The sequence below is a fragment of the Oryctolagus cuniculus genome, chromosome 7 (assembly GCF_051225735.1).
Source record: "Oryctolagus cuniculus isolate XC-2025 breed Fujian yellow rabbit chromosome 7, ASM5122573v1, whole genome shotgun sequence".
In the NCBI taxonomy this organism is placed as follows: domain Eukaryota; kingdom Metazoa; phylum Chordata; class Mammalia; order Lagomorpha; family Leporidae; genus Oryctolagus; species Oryctolagus cuniculus.
This window is the reverse complement of record NC_142873.1, coordinates 95,598,229-95,610,977: the sequence shown is the minus strand read 5'-3', so window position 1 is coordinate 95,610,977 and position 12,749 is coordinate 95,598,229.

Below are 12,749 nucleotides of genomic sequence, written 5' to 3'. Positions count from 1 at the left end.
GCAGCTTCAGCTGAACTGCTGCTGGACAGCTCCTTGCTCATTCTCTGGGTTGGTGTTGGACTGCTCCAGGAAATCCATGGGTTGAGAGCTGCAACCCAATCCCTGCAGGAGGACTGCAGTTGGCTCATGAGACAGCCTCACAAGTCTGCATGAAAAGCCCCCTTCTGCGCACATTCAAACTACCTTCCCTTCCTGTGTATATCCCAAGCATCCCTTTCTGTGCACCATCTAGGCCTACCTCTGATGTACCAACAAGCACCTCCACCCCACCCATTTTCTGGTAGTGAAAGCCACAAGTTCTATAATGTTGTGAACTTAGAAGCAGTGCTAGCTGGGAATATCCAATATGACTGCAGGATGTATAATCCACACCCTATTGCTCATGACTTTTAGGTCATTATAATGCCATAATAGTTACCATGAAGTGTATTCCCATTCCCACTATGCACCTGATGCCATGACATTTCTTTTGTTTCTTAAAAGAGCATGGACATGGGTGTTGTTCTATCACAATCCCAAATCACATCTCCTTTAGAATGTTCAACTGAACCCTACCCATTATACCTTGCTTCTAGAGGGTATAAAGGAAAGTCCAACTAACCTGGTTGAAAGGTTCTTTCTCAGTTGGGAGCTTCTCTTTGATAGATGGATTTTTCACTGTTGGATGTTTTACTGTGGTGAGTTTTTCTTCTGGGTCTTTTTTTTTTTTCATTGTTGGTTGGTTGGTCATGCACTAGTTTCTTGAGTTTGCACTTTTTTAAAAACAATAAATCCTGCTTTCTTGTACATCTGTACACCTCCACCTTTGAATTATCTCACATGTGGAGAAAAGAACTTACAATATGCCTAACTTGGAGCCTGCTGCCCACAACTCAATTACTTGAGATATCACTGCAGCCTCCCAGGGTGCACATTAGCAGGAAGCTGGAATCCCATATAGAGCTGGAACTTGAACTCCAAGAACTTCATTGTGGGATGCAGGCCTCTTAACCAGCAGACCAAACATCCACTCCATTTGCCCACACATGTTTTTGAAGGGCCCTCTTAAGTATTCTAATTGCCCTAGAACCAAGTCCCATACAACTAGGGTCAGTTCTCTTACCCCAAAGTCTGCTGAAGTTATGCTGAAGTTTTTCAGAGCAGCCAATGTTAATCTGTGCCTTCACCTCTTCACAGTCTAATGCTTCCCCTGGGGGCTTCCAAAGCAGGCTGTACCTCCTCTATCAGGATGCCTGGATATCTTTTCAGTGGCAACATCTCCTGATCTGTTGCTCTCAGCAAACCTGAACAATAACAAAACCTAGATCTTAAAACTTGTGAATGGATTGCTCCTGCTTTATTGCCATCACAATACATGAACATACTAGTTTTGCCTTTTTTGTTTGTTTGGATCCTTTGGTTTGAATTTTTTTTTTTTTTGGCACTTTCCACACACCAGAACATTCCACTTCCCTAAAGAAACTGTGTCTGCCAGGAACCCAAGAAATTCCTCCTTCTTCATAGTATTAGTTCCTAGCCTGCTGCCACTCACAGTGTAGCCTCTCAATAAATGCTTCATCAGTGAATTAAGTAATTAACTAATTAGTCTTAGAAACCACTGCACATCAAGTCACTTCAACTTAAGCCTCACTTCTCAACTGGAATTTCTATTTAGGAAGCATATAAATCCAGGCTCAAATTCATATATATATATATATATATATAGTTTTAAGATATAAAATCTTAAAACTCTACTTATTGAGACACATACCTATTTAACATAAGTATGAAACAACACCAACCCTGGTAGTGATGTCCAGGTTGAAAATATGTTTTACAACTGCAGAATATTATTATTATGAAGGAAAATGTGTGAGAAAGACATTCTAAGCAAAAGTATAGAGTGAAGTTTCATTGCCTCAATTTTGTTCTATTATCCCAACCTCATGTATCTGGAGGTTCATAAATTCTATTTGATGATAACTTACAAAAGGAAGAAATGACCCCCATATTTTTAAGTCCTTGATGTATCACAATGAATAAATTGTAAATGATCACATAGTATTTCATTTAAGCTACTATGTTCCTTAAGCGGAAGGGAAATCTCATGTCACTGAGGGTCTACTAAGTGTCAGGGTCTGGTTCACATGTCAAAAGAGTTGATAAGGTAAAGTTTTATGATAATCTAGCAAGTTAGGGGCTGTAGAAGCACTGTCTTAAGGAGAACCCTGTCTTCTACTTGACTTGGGAAGGGAAATCAGAGAAGTTAGCCACGGTGTGAAAGCAATGGGAGGCAGGTTCTGAAAATAAAAATAAAAACAATCCATGCCTTCCCTGGAAGAGAAGGCTTTCTCTTTGCTGAAATGTTACAGAACACATGGGGTTAGTGCAGAAAGATGGCAGTGTCAAGTTGAGATGGTGCGAAAAGAGAGGGATCATTTAGAATACACGCAGGCTGGCACAAGCAGGTAGTGGGGGCTCTGGCTGGAACCAAGGAAGGAGGTAAGGGCATGCAGTTGGGTTTCTGCTTCAGTATATTCAGCCCATGCTAGAACCATATCTGACTCATACTTTGTACTCTATAAATATTTGTTGAATGAATGAAGGAAGGAAGGAAAAAAATGAGTAAACATTTTTTAAACATTGTAAGTTGCTATTTAAGCACACGTTTCAACACAGAAAAATTTGGTTGTACCACTGACATACACATGCTTGGATATCATAAAAAGAGGAACAAAAAAACTGCAGGGATGGCGATTTGCCTTGGACTGTCATGATAAGACATGCTGCTGTCTACCCAGGAAACAATTGGAGAGGTGGTGAAAAGTAGCCAATAAGACACAGGGCACACTAGAAACAGCATAATGTACAGGGATCTATTAGCCTATTTTCATTTTTATTAAAGTGTGTTTTTCTCCACCAGCATTTGGAAGTCCAGTGGACTTCATTATTATTTTTTAAGAAACTGCCTGAGTGGCCACTTCAGGAGGAAGGAGATATCTGAACAACCCCCTTCTACATCAAGCAGAGCAGCTCCAGTTTCAATTTACACCATGAGCTTCTGGGGAGCTTCTTATGTTAACAAGAGTAATAATTAATAGCATTTGTTTGCCTAAATTCATTACATGTCAAGGATGAAACACCGATGCCACCAAATAGAAATGAGGTGATCTTGGACAATATACCATGCCTCCCTGTGTCCCAGGGAGACAACAGAACCTACCTGAAACAATTGTAGTGAGGATTATGCAAAAAAATGATGTATACACAGTAAGGTATTTTTTGTGTCATCCTTACAGTGGCCCAATATGAGGAAGGCAGTGTTGTCATGTCTCCCGAACAGGTGAGAAAACTGAGGCTTTCAGAGATTCAGTACCTTGAGCCAGGTCACAGTCCCTAAGTGGCAGAGCTGGGATTGAAACAAAGATCCAGTCAACAGGAGAGCCTGAATGCTTAATCGTACACAGTGGGGAACTGTAGTTTCCACAGATTAAAAAGAAATTTAAAAATCTCAAATTTAGATCTTTTGATGAGGTAGCAAGGCTCTAATTGACTTTTTTCTTAATGTTGACTTTTAAAAGTTCAACATTTCAATGCTGCTTAAATAAATCAGCTCTTTAAAATGGCATATGCAACATTTCCAAACAAAAATTAAGAAGACATAAAAATGGTATAAATTAGCAGGGGAAGAAAGGCAGAAGATGCATATGAATCAATCATGCCTTTTACAGTGGCAGAGATATCACAAGGACACTCAAGAATGCACTTTTAATTCATTTGAAAACTAACTGGTTTCCTTGCTTGCAGCTGCTACCGTTTCTGTTGCATGTTGTGTTAAAAGCACAAAAACACCTTCTTTTCTCAGTGTGGGCCAGTATCATCCTTGACTTCCTGATTTAGCCAGGCACACAGGGAGTTATGTGGCAGGAGTTACATTGGATCCTGATAAACGGACAGTCCTTTATCTTTTTTATTTAGAGGACATGGTTGTTGTATTTTTAAGGAGGTCATATAGTGTCCACCCCTATTTGTCCTTCCCCATTTTATTTGGATACATTATAAATACAAAACAAAAAAGTCAATTCCTAATGTGATAAGCTCCCTTTATTGAAACTTGCTGGTTGTTCTTCACAGTTATTGGCTTATACTCAGATAGTCCTTCATGGTGTATCATGTTTACATGTGCCTAGTTTAACAAATATCTTTCTTCCTTCCTTCTCACTTCCCCTAATCCTTATCTGTATAATATGAATGTAATATCTTAAAGGGAATAAAGAGTAATGGACACTGTGTAGTATTACTGGGCTTCAAGTTATATGTAGCCTACTAATGGGACTCTGAATCAGGTTCCACGGGAGGTGGAAGTATGTACTTTTGGACCTGTATCCACAGATACTCAACACTTAATTCATCTGGGGATGGTTTATGCATCCTCAACAAAGGTTTGCCACATCCACCCTCTGGAACCATGTTGAAGAACAAAGATTTCTCAAATGTGAATGAGCTAAGTCCAAGTTGTGTTGCTACTAACTAGTTTGTGACTTTGGGGAAGTTTTTTTTAGCTCTCTTGGTTTTCACAATTAAAGTAATGATGATAATAATAATTTACACATTCACAATCACATATGATGAGCACCTTCTGTTTGCTAGCAAAGGTGACTAATTCAAAGTTTCTAAATTCATCCACTCATAACATAGATCAGGAGACAAATCCATCACAAGATGTTTCTTGACAAGAGATGGATCTGAGTGGGAATAGTAGCTACAAAGGTGGAAGGAACTGGCCATTCATAAGGAATGCCCTGATTTAATTTGTGTTAAAAATTTAGGATTTGTCTCCCAAAACTCATGCAGGTGTTTTAACTCAGATGTCTTAATGTTAATGGTTGATGGATTAAGGATGAAAACTTGATCTAATTGTGGTGTTGGAGAGATGGGTTGAATTCAAGCTCTGCCTAGTTCAATGGTCATTCCTCCACACCTAGCATGAATAGCCTCCACAGATGCCAGCCTATGGGACCACCTGATCCCAAACCGTAGCCTCCAAATTACAAGCTGAAATAGACGCTTTCTTAAGAAAACAAAACAAAACAAAACTCTGCTTGCCTATTTTATAAAGTGTCAAAGAGCAGATTAATACAGTTTGAAAACTGCACATTCCTCTTCACCACAAGGTTATTGGAGATCCAAACGACATAATAAACTGTAAGCCTTCAAAAATTCTAAAGAGTAATCTCCATGTGCAGCAGATGCTATTGGCACCTTGCCCATATCCACATGCTTTTGCCACTTCAGTGCAAACTGGGGACTGAACCCTTTAGCATCTGCATGTCTGTCTGAGGGATTTTTCTAGTCTCAAGAGCTTGCTTCCTGTGCCACCTGTGCTGCAGGCTATGTGTGCCAAGGAATCAATGTTCCCTACCCCACACCCAGAGCAGCCCTCAACCAAATATGCATTGTCCTTCTGTCACCCTCAGCTGCAATAACTGAGGCCTAGGTTCTACACTGGCTGCCAGAGTTTTCCCAGCAGGATTGAGCTCAAGTTGCCTGCAGGAGTGACTTGCTTGGAAATGCACCACTCATTGGCTGCCTTCCCTTCCTATGTAACTTTCCTACTCCTCCGATGAGATTTTCATCACCTGCCAAATAAACACTTGCATGTGAATCCTTATCCCAGGGTCTGCTTCTGAGAGAACTCAGATTATGACAACAAGTAAATCATTTATTATTATTACTCCATATCATTTTGAAAAGTGGTCAGAATCATATACAGTTTGCATGGGGAAAGTACTGCTTTGTATTTATAAGTTCTCTCCTGAAAAGTTGAGTTTGATCCATGTCAGTCAGTATAACATAACTTATGCTTAAAAATTCTTTCAATACATCTGGACCAACACCACTGTGGTAGAAACCTGTGTCTCTCATCTGCAATTTTCTAAGTCTTCTGGCTGTTCTCTGGCTCTAGTTCCCCTCACAAACCCATCTTTCTTGCTGTCTACTTCCAACCAGAAAACAAAAATTCTCACCAGACTACCTGCAGCCCAAACAAATTTGCTTCTACCTGATGAGAAACTCTTGTAATATTCTAGAAATGAAGATGCTTAATAGTCATTTTCAAGGAAATTGATAAAATAAATATACAAATCTTCAATGTCTGTGAGGAGTGATGCCCACTTAAATGTGCATTCGTGTGCACTACACAACCTGCACAACTGCATGGAACCATCTGGTTCTGACAACTCCCCAGCCTCTCTCACAAACTGCTTGTCTACTCCCAACACCTATTATGAGGTCCCATGCTTCCATGTTGCTGTTTATACCATCCTCTCTGTCAGGAAACACTGATCTTTTGCTGGCCTGTTCCTAGTGATCCTTTAAAACCATCTGAACAATTCTGCTTCACTAAAAATCATATCCAAGCCATCCCTCTTCCATGCCACTTTGTCTTCTTTGTTTGTAACTCAAGCTGCTCTTAGCACATTGGGTTATAATTATCTGCTCATGGGCTTGTCTGCCACAGTAACTCCCCTTAGTGGCCCCAGCCATCTAGTGGAGGGCTCCGCCTAGAGTCATAGTGTTTTGAAAATAGTGGAGTGTGGGATGTAGAGGCTGGGAAAGAGGACTCTCCAGTTATACAGACCTGGTCAACCACAGCACCTGCCACTTTCTAGCCCTGTAGCCTTGGACAAATGGTCTCATATCTTTACATCTCGGTTTTTTTTTTTTTGGTGGCAAAATAGAGAAATTACCATTACCATTCAGACAGATCCTGCGAAGATTAAATAAGCTGCTGCCCATAACAAGCATTGTGACTGACAGCATTCACACAACACATATTAACTGTTACTTTTGCTATAAGCTCAGTAGGGATGAATGTGCCTCCCTTTCTACCAGACAGGCTGTCCCCTAAAAAAAATATACCTATAGATTGATCCATCTGTATACTCAGAAAGATGTCATGCACTTTATTTTTTTAATGTTTCCTCATCATTTTTTTAACTTTTATTTAGTAAATATAAATTTCCAAAGTACAGCTTATGGATTACATTGGCTTTTTCCCCCCTCATAACTTCCCTCCCAGCCGCAACCCTCCCCTCTCCTGCTCCCTCTCCCGTTCCATTCACATCAAGATTCATTTTCAATTATCTTTATATACAGAAGATCAATTTAGCATATATTAAGTAGATTTCAACAGTTTGCACCCACACAGATACACAAAGTGAAAAAAAAAACTGTTTGAGTACTAGTTGTAGCATTAAATCACCATGTACAGCACATTAAGGACAGAGATCCTACATGAGGAGTAAGTGCACAGTGACTCTTGTTGTTGACTTAACAAATTGACACTCTTGTTTATGGCGTCAGTAATCTCCCTAGGCTCTTGTCATGAGTTGCCAAGGCTATGGAAGACTTTTGAGTTCGCTGACTCTGATCATATTTAGACAAGGTCATAGTCAAAGTGGGAGTTCTCTCCTCCCTTCAGAGAAAGGTACCTCCTTCTTTGATGACCTGTTCCTTCCACTGGGATCTCACTCGCAGAGATCTTTCATTTAGGTCATTTTTTTTTTGCCAGAGTATCTTGGCTTTCCATGCCTGAAATACTCTCATGGGCTTTTCAGCCATATCTGAAAGCCTTAAGGGCTGATTCTGAGACCAGAGTGTTGTTTAGGACATCTGCCATTCTATGAGTCTGCTGTGTATCTCACTTCCCATGTTGGATCTTTTTTTTTATTCTATCAGTTAGTATTAGCAGACACTAGTCTTGTTTATGTGATCCCTTTGGATGTCAGGCACATTACATGCATTAATATACTTTGTCCACAAAGCACTGTGCTAGAAAAATTTGACTATCTACCTGTTACCAATGAGGAAACTGAGAAGAGCCATCAGTGACTTATCTTGGTCATACTAGAATTAAGCATCAGAGGCTGGCAAACCTGGTCTGTATAATTGCGAGTTTGTGCTTTGAACTGAATTATGGAAGCATAAAAGAGGGACTTCACTGGCTTTCTGGAGGTTTAGGAAGTGAGGAATATTGGTGGAGGGGCACAGCCTGAAATGTGAAGGAGTAGGAGACAGAGGGGCTTCTTGAAAGACTCAATGAATGAATATAAAGACAAGTGTTTGTGGTCAGTTCAAATGATTCTTTTGGAGAGGATAAGGAGATGAGGTAAAAAAGGAATGAAGTGCACATAGTTATGAAAAGCACTAGGTAATCACTTGTGATTTTTCTTCAAAACTGTAAAAATCTTTTTAAAATCAAAGCACAATTTTTTTAAAAAATCACACCAAGTGCTGACAAGGATGTGGAACAAATGGAATTCTCATTCACTTCTGGATAGAATATAAAATGGTACGACCACTTTGGAAAACAGTTTGACAGTTTATTCTAAGTTAACTGTATACCTGTTGGATGTCCCAAATATTCCATTTCTAGGTATTCACACAAGAAAAATGAAAGCATTCTCTTAGATCTAAAAAAAACTTAATAATTGTGTTCTCAGTAACTTTACTCATAACAGTTCCAAATTTCAATGGCCCAAATATTCATTAACAGGATAATGGATTAAAAATGAGTACTCTATTCACACAATAGAATAGTGGACTATAAAAAAGGAACAAAGTATTAATACATGCAACAGCATGAATAAGCCTCAAAAATCATGATAAGTGAAAGACTAAAAGGTATTTACTGTATGACATCATCTAAACTCAGTTCTAGAACAGACAAGGCTACTCAGAACAATATTCTCCTTGGTTGAAAAACCAGAATGGGGGTAGGCATTTGGCAGCAGTTAAGAAGCTGGTTAGGATAATTGAATCCCATAGCCTATCAGAGTGCCTGTGTTCAAGTATCAGATCTGTTTCAGATTCCAGCTTCCTGCTATTGTGCACCCTGAGAGGCACCAGGCAATTTCTCAAGTGCTTGGAGCCCTACCACCCACATGGGAGACCCAGGCTGGGTTCCAGGCTCCTGGCTTTGACCTGGCCCAAAATACCCTGTAGGCATTTGGGGAATAAACCAGCAGATGAATAATCTTTCTCCATATCTCCCTGCTCTCTCTCTCTCCTCCCGCACCACTGCCTTTCAAATAAATCAAGAATAAAATAATAAATAGAATAAATAAATAACAAAATAGTGCTTCCTTGTTTACTAATCAGGTCAGGGTGGTATGACTGCAGGAAGCCGTCATGGTGATGGAAATGATCTATACCTTGGCAATGGTAGTGGTAAACTACTGGATAATTCTGTCAAACCCCATCAAATTGTGCACTTACATTTTGTACATTTTACATATGTATACACCCTAAAACACGATAGCAAAAAAATATATCACACAATGAAGAGCTGCCTTTGGTTATATTCTCTAAAGATCAGATTCTAACAAAACTGTTGTAAAACAGACCAATTTAGAGTTCAGTTAAAGAACTTGATAATGAAAACCTACAATGTTGCTATTTATTCATTCTTTAACAAGTACATATTTATCTTAATAAGTATTTATTCATCCCAATGCTAGCACTTTCTTTCTGGGTATCTTTGGATACATGATGGACAGACATTCGATTCCTCATTTATGCACTGAGGATATTCATAGTGCTCATCTTACTGTAGTTGTGGAGACTAAATCAGTTTTACATACTAACAGATGTGAAATTCTTAGAATAACACTAGCTCATAGTAAGGGCTAGATAAATTGTTAGTGATTAATATTATTATCCTCAGTTTTATGCCAGGCTTGGTGGATATAAACAGCAGTAGGACATAGTCCTAGTTCTAGAAAATTTATAGTTGAGAAGGGAGGATCAACAATAAATACATAAATAAACATGACCAAATATGCTTGGCACAATAATAGAATTTGAAAGTGCTTTGAGAACATAAATGACTAACTGCCTTGGCATGGAAAACCCATTCAAAATGAAAACAGTCAGCCACCTAAATCAAATCAAGTTCAGATAGTCATTTACTATACTTCAGTATTACGATTACTACAAAGACTCCTCCTGTCTTGTCATCTGAATTTTTAGACCTGCCAGGGCTCAGGCCTGTAACTTTTTCTCTTCTGGGTCCTGGCTCTCAGTCGTATGTGCCTTTGAGCCTGAACTGCAATTGCCTAAGACATCTCACACTGAGGACATCTAATCCAAGTTCTTCATTCATGGCCTCTAATACCTGCCTCTTCCATTGCATTCTCCATATCAGAAATACAGCTCCATTCTCCAAATAGCCCAGCCCAAAAATCTTGCAGATTTCCTTGTCTCCTCTCTTCTTCTATCTTATATCCATCATTCAGCACAATTGTGAATTCAGCATTTCTAAAAGTGAAATTACCTCCTCCTCCCTAAACTACTGCAATAGCAGAATTGATCTCACTGGTTCTACTCTTCCCTCTCCCCAAAGTGATTCTCATCACAGCAGCCAGGTGATCTTCCTGAAACATCATGAAGCATGATGCTTGCCTGCATTAAACCCTCCAATAGATTTTCTCCACATTGTTTCATGGCCTAGAAGGTCCAAGATTATCTGGTCCTAAACTATCTCATTGCCCCTATCACTCCAATCTTCCCTCTGGGTTCCCCCACTTCAGCTTCTTGTGTCTCTTTAACATACCCAGCAAGCTCTCTTACCTTGTGGCCTTTGAACAAGCTGTTCCCTTTGCATGGAATGTCCTTCTTACTGATTGTCTCATGGCTCACTCCCTCACTTCATCCACATCTCTGCTCAACTGTCACCACCCTGACCAAAACAGAACAGACACCTCCAGCTCTAAATTCTTAGTCTACTTTTCTTCCTAGGGTCTGACATCCTCTATTGGTTTATAGCCCTTTCTTGAATGCTAAGCCTCATGGGGAAGCACTCTGGTGGGGCTTCTTCACATCTGTAGGACCCACCTAGGATAAAACCTGGCACACAGATGCTCACCTGATATTTGTTGAAATAAGGAATGAGTTATCATCACCTTGGCATATGCAAAGCTTCACAATTACAAAAAAGTACCATATACAGTATCTTAGTAAGCCTTTGGGAAATTTATTTCATTTATTTTTTATAGATAAGTTAACAACTTAATATAGTTTTAGGTTCGTTGCTGTAGGTTATATAGCTATTAGAAATAAAGCTCAAGTCTGGTGTTTTGGCTTTAAATGCAGTCAATTAATCACAATCATAAAGTACTATTAACAAGATATAGCTGTCACCCCAGATGCTTCCCTTGTAGTATCTCATTTAACCTTTGCAGCAGTGCTTTGAGGTGGCTGTTGTCTGGCAGTTGAGGAAACTAAGGCATAGCAGTAACACACCCCAGGTCATGGAACTTTCGTAAGTGGTAAAGTCAGAACCACGTTCCCGGCAGCCTGGTTCCAGGCACTCGTTCTCAACCAACCAACCCTCCTGGCCTGGCCTCTAAAACAAAGACTGTTATGTACACGGCAGAACACAAATGGCCACGCATCAAATTTGTTTCAAGACTTTCTGCCATTATTAAGCTGTTTGTTTGTTTGTTTGTTTTGCTGTTGTTGCCTTTAGCACAACTTTCTTCTCTTCCTTTGAGATCATAAGATAGAAAGCAGTCTTATTTCAAACACTGCTAATACCATGTTGTCTGCTTCTCATCCGTCTTTGAAATGGTTGAGACATTTGTTTCTGATTCAAGAAGTCACTTGGGAACTGTGGGCAAGGCTGACAGATTTCCAGGAGTCTTCCCTCCTCCTTTGGTAGCTCTGGGGAGCCTCTGTGGCTGAGCGCATAGGCTAGCACTCCCTCTGAGCTTTGGATCCCACCTGTTCCCTCATCATCTCATGGCATGCCTGGTTTCATAAATTCTCACCTTCATTTTATCACATAACTTACCTTGTGGAACATTCAATTTATTTTCCATTCCTTTTCTTTCCTTTTTTTAAGTAGAAATCGATTTGATTGGATGTGAAGGCACCAAAGGCTTAAGTGTGGCAAAATTTTAAATGGTGAGAAATCCATCTCAGCTACTGGAATTTTGAGGAGCAAATTGTGTTGAATTATGCAAGTTAGATGAACTGAAAAAGCTTCATTGACTTGTCTACCTGTCTACTTGTCTCTAAGTCAATCAAGTGTTAGTGAATGCTGCCTATTTTCTGCTCTTTCTGGTTATTCAAATTATTAAGTTAGAGGTGTGCATCAAGCTATATAAACATAGATGAATGCCCTCAAAACATCAAACCCCTCAGATCTTAAGTAAGCAGGCATTCAGGGGAGCTGAAGAGCAAGTCAAGCATGTTGATTCTTCCTAGTACTTTGGAAAATAAAAGCCTTTTTAAAAGATTATTTAATGTATACAAACTTCATACATTTCATATAAACAAATTTAGGAACATATTGATCCTTCCCACCCCACCATCCTCCTTCCTCCGTCTGCTATTCCTATTCTTTATAAAACTTTATTTTTACCTACCTGGGAATAGACTGTGAGTTCCTTTAGGACATTATATTTTTTGTAGATCCAACCATTCTCCAATGCTTGACCCACATTAGCTGCTCAACATAGAAGGGACTTAATGTTATAGTTGCTTGATAACCATACGTTGAATCTATAGCATTGTCTTTCATTCCCTGTTCACGAATGTATGTCAACACACATACAACATTGTGATCCCCTAGAGGAAAATACACGTCTTGTTCATCTCTGTACTGTTTTAACACAGAGCCACCAGATAGCAGGTGATTGATAAATGATGATTGAATTGAAGTAGCTTCCTTACTTTTTTCTATTTTATCTGCCCTCCCTCCATTT